At 46.9% G+C, this 5,429-nt stretch overlaps 1 long non-coding RNA gene across 2 annotated transcripts in view; it reads right to left on the minus strand.

Annotated features, from left to right (window-relative positions):
- The window catches only part of LOC102017748, a 6,993-nt gene extending 2,060 nt beyond the window's left edge, over positions 1 to 4,933 (minus strand). The window contains exons 1-4 of one of the 2 annotated variants that reach the window (XR_259757.1): positions 4,845 to 4,933; positions 3,897 to 3,973; positions 3,097 to 3,246; positions 2,559 to 2,937 (exon numbers count right to left, since the gene is read on the minus strand). This is a non-coding gene — a long non-coding RNA (uncharacterized LOC102017748). Of the gene's footprint in view, positions 1 to 2,558; positions 2,938 to 3,096; positions 3,247 to 3,896; positions 3,974 to 4,844 lie in introns of those variants that run through there. The other variant, XR_001232620.1, reaches the window with a different exon arrangement.
- Positions 4,934 to 5,429: the final 496 nt, after the last annotated feature.

Here is a 5,429-nt window from a genome sequence, read left to right on the forward strand (position 1 = left end):
ATCTAGAACATATAAAGAACTTTAAAAAATCAGGCCCCCAAAATTCAAAGACCCAATCCAAAAATGGGCATCTGAGATGAGTACGCACTTCTCAGATGAAGAAATACTAGTGGCGAATACATACATGATAAAAATGTTCAAAAGAAAAAATATTCTACATCATTGTCATTCAAGAAATGCAAACTAAAACAACACTGAGATTCCATCTCACCCCAGAAAGAATGGCTATCATCAAGAAATCAACCAATAACAAATGCTGGAGAGGCTGTGGGGAAAAAGGAACCCTACTGCACTGTTGGTGGGAGTGTAGATTGCTGAAATTAGTTTGAAGATTCCACACAAAACTAGGATTAGAAATTCTCTTAACCCAGCTATTCCTCTTCTGGGTATTTTCCCAGAAGAATTAAAAACATTAGACCACAGTGAAATATGTGCACCCAGGTTTATAGCAGCATCCTTTGTTATAACTAAATCTTGGAAACAACCCAAATGCCCAACAACTGAGGAACAGATAAAAAAGATGTGCTATTTTTATACAATGGAGTATTACTCAGCTATAAAAAAGATAAACTTGAGGCTTTTGTAGGTAAATGGGTGCAACTAGAGACCATACTTACAAGTGAAATAAATCAGACCCATATTGCAAACATCATATTGTCTCCCTGGTGTAGGAACTTGAAAGAGTAAGTAAAACTCAAAACATACAATGGATGATATGAAAGGGAAAGAAACTGATCAAAAGAAGGAACAATTGTGAAGAGGGAAAGAAAAAAAAAGAAAGGAAGCAAAATATATAAATAGATATAGATACATATGTATGTATGTAGAAGAATAGCTGGGATAACTGTATTGCTGATGTTTGATGGTATATTGAAAGGGACAGTTAATGCTTAAAATTTTTTATATTTTGACCAATTTTGCAAGCTTCTATCTGGTGATCTGAGCAACTGATTTGAAGACAACAATAAGCAGTAGAACAACCATTGGTGAATTCCTACCATCTTGTCTAGTGAAACTCTATATTATCTCTAATGTTTTATCTAATAATTATTTTTTATTCTCTTTAATGGTTTGAGCAATCTTCCATTCTTACATCTGGTAATCTGAGCAATGTAGTTGAAGATAACAATAGGTAATATAACAACCACTGTTAATTCCTATCATTTTGTTTTGAAACCCTGAATGACTTTCAATGTTCTTGCTTTGTTTTGTTTATATCTGTGATGTTGGTGTGCTGCTACTGTTCTTTTTTTTTCTTTTACTACTCTCCTTGTTGTTGTTGTTGTTGTTGTTGTTTGTTTTTCTTCCAGTACCAGGAATTGAACTCACGACCTTGTGCTTGCCAGGCAGGTGCTTTTGCCACTGAGCTAAATCCCCAGCCCCCACTACTCTCTTTAAAGTAAAATTTAAAAATAAAAAAATAAAATTAGGGGAAGGGCATGTGTCCTTCCAGGAGATTGATGTTATAAAAGACAAAGACAGGGTGTGGAAGAAAGACAAAGAAAGGCTGTGGAAATGTTCCAGATGAAAGGAAGCTAGAGAAAGGGAAAAGCTACAAGCAAGCGGACCCAGCCTGGATTCTGTAGGGGAAGGGAGTGCCGTAAGGAGGGCTGAGGCCAGCTGTACCTGTCTGTGATGGAGCGTCTGATTTGTGAGCAATGATGCTCGCTGGTTACAGGTAGATGGGGCTGGGCTCTGTACACCGTAGCCTGAAGTCGCTGCGATGGAGCACGGATCAGACACAATACATCAGTGTGACTATGTGAGGTTGACAGCTGCACTGTGGTTCAGTAAGGGAGCGTCCTTATTGTAGTACTGTACTCCCTGTGTTGTAGTTAAGTGTTTAGCACAATGTAGTGGTGAAGGGGAAAGCTATAAGGCCTGTGTTATGGTTTATATCTAGAAGTCTCCCGAGAGCTTCACGCACTCATACGCGGGGCTTTTGGAAGATTAGATTATGGGCCACGATAGCTGACTCGCTGTTAGGAGGTGGAGTCTGGTTGGAAGAGGCGGTCACTGGGGGCATGGCCTGAAGGGTGTGTCTCCCTCCCAGGCTCCTCCCTTTTCTCTCTGCTTCCGGGTCGCCATGAGGTGAGCACCTCTCCTCCTCCAGGCTCGTCCGCCATGCTGATGACCGTGCCAGCACTGAAACTTCTAAAACACGAGCCAAAATAAACTTCTGTTCTTTTAAATTGTGGGTGTCAGGTATTTTGTCCCAGCACTGAGGAAAGTGACTAAAATGGTATATAATTTACTTTTAAATTATTCCGATAAACTGGGTGTAGTGGCATACTCCTGTAATCCCAGCACTCAGGAGGCTGAGGCAGGAAGAACACTGTGAGTTCAAAACCAGCCTTGGCTACATAGTGAGTTCAAGTCCAGCCTGAACTACATAGTGAGAACCTGTCTCAAAAAGCAGACAAAGCATTATTCACAAAAATGTGTATATATATATGGTATATGTGAAACATGCATAGATGTACACATGTGTGTGATTGTATATATTTATATATAAAAGTATATACATATATGCTATACATTTATAGGTGGGGAAAAAAGACACTTATCACAGTGTAAAGGGAATAAAATGTCTCGGTAGGTTGTCTAGACTGACACCATAAGCTTAATTACACGCCCTCCTTTCGGTCGTGGGTGTCAGGTATCGTGTCCAGCAGTGGGAAAGCCGGCTGACCCCACCGTACTTAGAAGCTGACAAGGATGGACCAGCAGGCTGGGAACCACAGAGGCACAGGTCCCTCGAGCCGTGACCCAGCGCAGGCACGGAGAGGCCCCAGGGCATGAGGTGCACAGGACTTTGCCCTCTGGAAGCCTGGGTTTGAAGACACCTTCGTGAAGCCTGGAGAGCTCTCACTTTTAATCCACTGATATTCAGAGACCAGAGTGGTTACTCACGCGGGTCCTCAGGAAAGGCCAGTTCTGGTGAAGACCGAAGAGAATGTGGATACGCAGTAGTTCTTGGACAGGCACGGCCGGAGCACAGGGGCCAAGGGGAAAGTGGATGGGGGTGGGGCAGCTGGAGGACCCCGCCCCAGCTTGGAGGAAGGGCAGGGTGAAAGTGCAAGTCCGCGTACTTACTTCCTCTCTCCGTCTCTCTCTCTCTCTCTCGACAGGCCTTGCCAACCACAGCTCACAATGGCCTCTCGCAGCTCTACAGTTTCACCCATGATGGCCAACATCACAAATGTCACAGGATTCCTAAATCCAAAGCGTTTGCTTCCTGTTTGACTGGAAGGAACACAAGTTTCAGCTCCAGAAATATTCTTATCCGGCCCACAGGCCATGTTCCCAGTGCTGCTCATCCCTGGAATAAACAAATGACAAGAGAGGGAGAGAGGAAGAGAGGGAGACACAGAGAGAGAGAGAGAGAGGAAGAGAGGGAGAGACAGAGAGAGAGAGAGAGAGGAAGAGAGGGAGAGACAGAGAGAGAGAGTGCGCGCCCAGGACAGTAAGGGAAAGCGGTGTTTCTGTGAGCATCACACCTGTCAAAGGTGCAAAGAGAAAAAGAGAAGCCCGTAGGATAGAAAAAGCGGGGCGCCCTCTTGTGGCTCTGACTTGGACTTGCCGCTTCTGGTTGCGAGCTGGGCAAGTTGCTTCCCTTTAAACGTCAGTGCTGTGTGAAACAGGGGCAAAACGCCCGCCTTTAGGGCGGTCCTACCGGTTAAATAAGGCCTTGGTGCAAATATCCCACCTCGACGTCTGCCTCGAAGAGCTCGATCCACCGTAGCTACTAATACTACTATGCTTGTGATCGCGGCTGAGCAAACGCTCCTCAGCAGAATACGGTGTTGCCTCCACCCAAACACCCACAGAATTCAACCAAAACGGCCATATTTAACCCCAAATTAGTTTTGTTCTCGACTACTGTCCTTGAGTACCTTAAATCTCAACTTCTGAAAACAGAAGCCCCATGCACGCCTCATTTACTGGCTTGTCTTGAGCAGCATGTCAGACCCTAGAAAAGAAATTACAGCTGGTGTTAATCAGCATGTGACCGCCTAGCCCGCGAGCGCCTTCCGCTGGAACAGGAGGCTGGTGTGAAATAACGAGGTGCTGTGTTCGTGCACACCCGCGCGGCCGTGAGCACACCCTTACTCGGCGTGCGTGCGGGCTCCTTGTGCTACAAATGCTCATGGATCACCTCGGGGGAGCGGGGCACACCAAGCTCTGCTCTCTGGGGCTGGCACCCACGTGACACAGGGGCACAAACTGGACTTGAAGGATTAAGTCACAGAAGAGAAAATGGCTCTTGACTCTCGGTAGTGCGTGGATCGGGTCTTGAAGGACGAACAGGAGCTCCCTGAAGGGACGGGGAGAGCATCTCTACGGCGGGAAAGAAGGCGTGGAGGGAAGGGACGAGCGTGTGGCAACCCTGGAGCCTGGGGGCTGCTGTGCGTGGCAGGGAGTTGGAAGGAGGCCGAAGAGTCAGGCAGGGCCTCGCTGTGACGGAGGGCTCAGTCCCCTGCCTCGGCACACGAGCCAGCAAGTCCAGCCTGCCGAGGCCCATTTCACCGACATGGGACGTGAGTCCACCTGAACAAGGAAGCAGCACAAAGAAAGGCAGAGCTGAAAGGCCAAGAAAGACAGAAGCTGGGCTGCTTGACCCAGCCGTGTCTCAGTTCCTTCCCAGACTTAGATATGTTAGCCAGCGCTGGGGATTTAGCTCAGCGGCACAGCACCTGCCTGGCAAGCGCAAGGTTGTGAGTTCGGTTCCCGGTACCGGGGCAAAAAAACAAAACAACAACAACAAAAAAATGTTAGCCAATAAATCTCTGTTTTTGCTACTTCATCTGGGAGGATGCTATTGTTTGGGTCGGGAACGTCACCTGAAGGTCTGCGTGTTGAAGGCTTGGTCCCCAGCCTATGTTGCCACTGGAAGGTGGAAGAAAGTTAAGGAGGTGCTGCTTGGTGGGAGGAAGTGAGGTCACTAGGGACCCGGGCCTGAGGAGGAAGTGATGTCATTGGAGGCATGGCCTTGAGGAGGAAGTGAGTCTCTAGGGGCATGGGTTTGAGGAGGAAGTGATGTCATTGGAGGTGTGGCCTTGAGGAGGAAGTGAAGTCCTCAAGGGGCTTGGCCTTGAGGAGGACATTGAGACCCAACCCTTTCCTTTCTGTCTCTTTTCTTCCCCACTGCCTGCCGTGAGGTGAGCAGCTTGTTCTGCCGGGTGCTCCATCATTCTCTGTCATCTGTGGCAGCCCCAACGCAAGGGGGCAGTTGACCATGGATGGAAACTTATGAAACTGTGAACCAAAATAAACCTTCCCTCCTCCTAAGTTAATTAACTCGGTTATTTCGTCACAGTGACAGAAAGCTAATGCACTTAATCAACATAAATGTGTATCACTGCTGTGGAGCTCAAGATCAGACTGCCAGGCTAGTCAGGATCAGCTTTTTTTTTTTTTTTTTTTTG

This window comes from Chinchilla lanigera, unplaced genomic scaffold (assembly GCF_000276665.1).
Source record: "Chinchilla lanigera isolate Chin_1 unplaced genomic scaffold, ChiLan1.0 scaffold00008, whole genome shotgun sequence".
In the NCBI taxonomy this organism is placed as follows: Eukaryota; Metazoa; Chordata; class Mammalia; order Rodentia; family Chinchillidae; genus Chinchilla; species Chinchilla lanigera.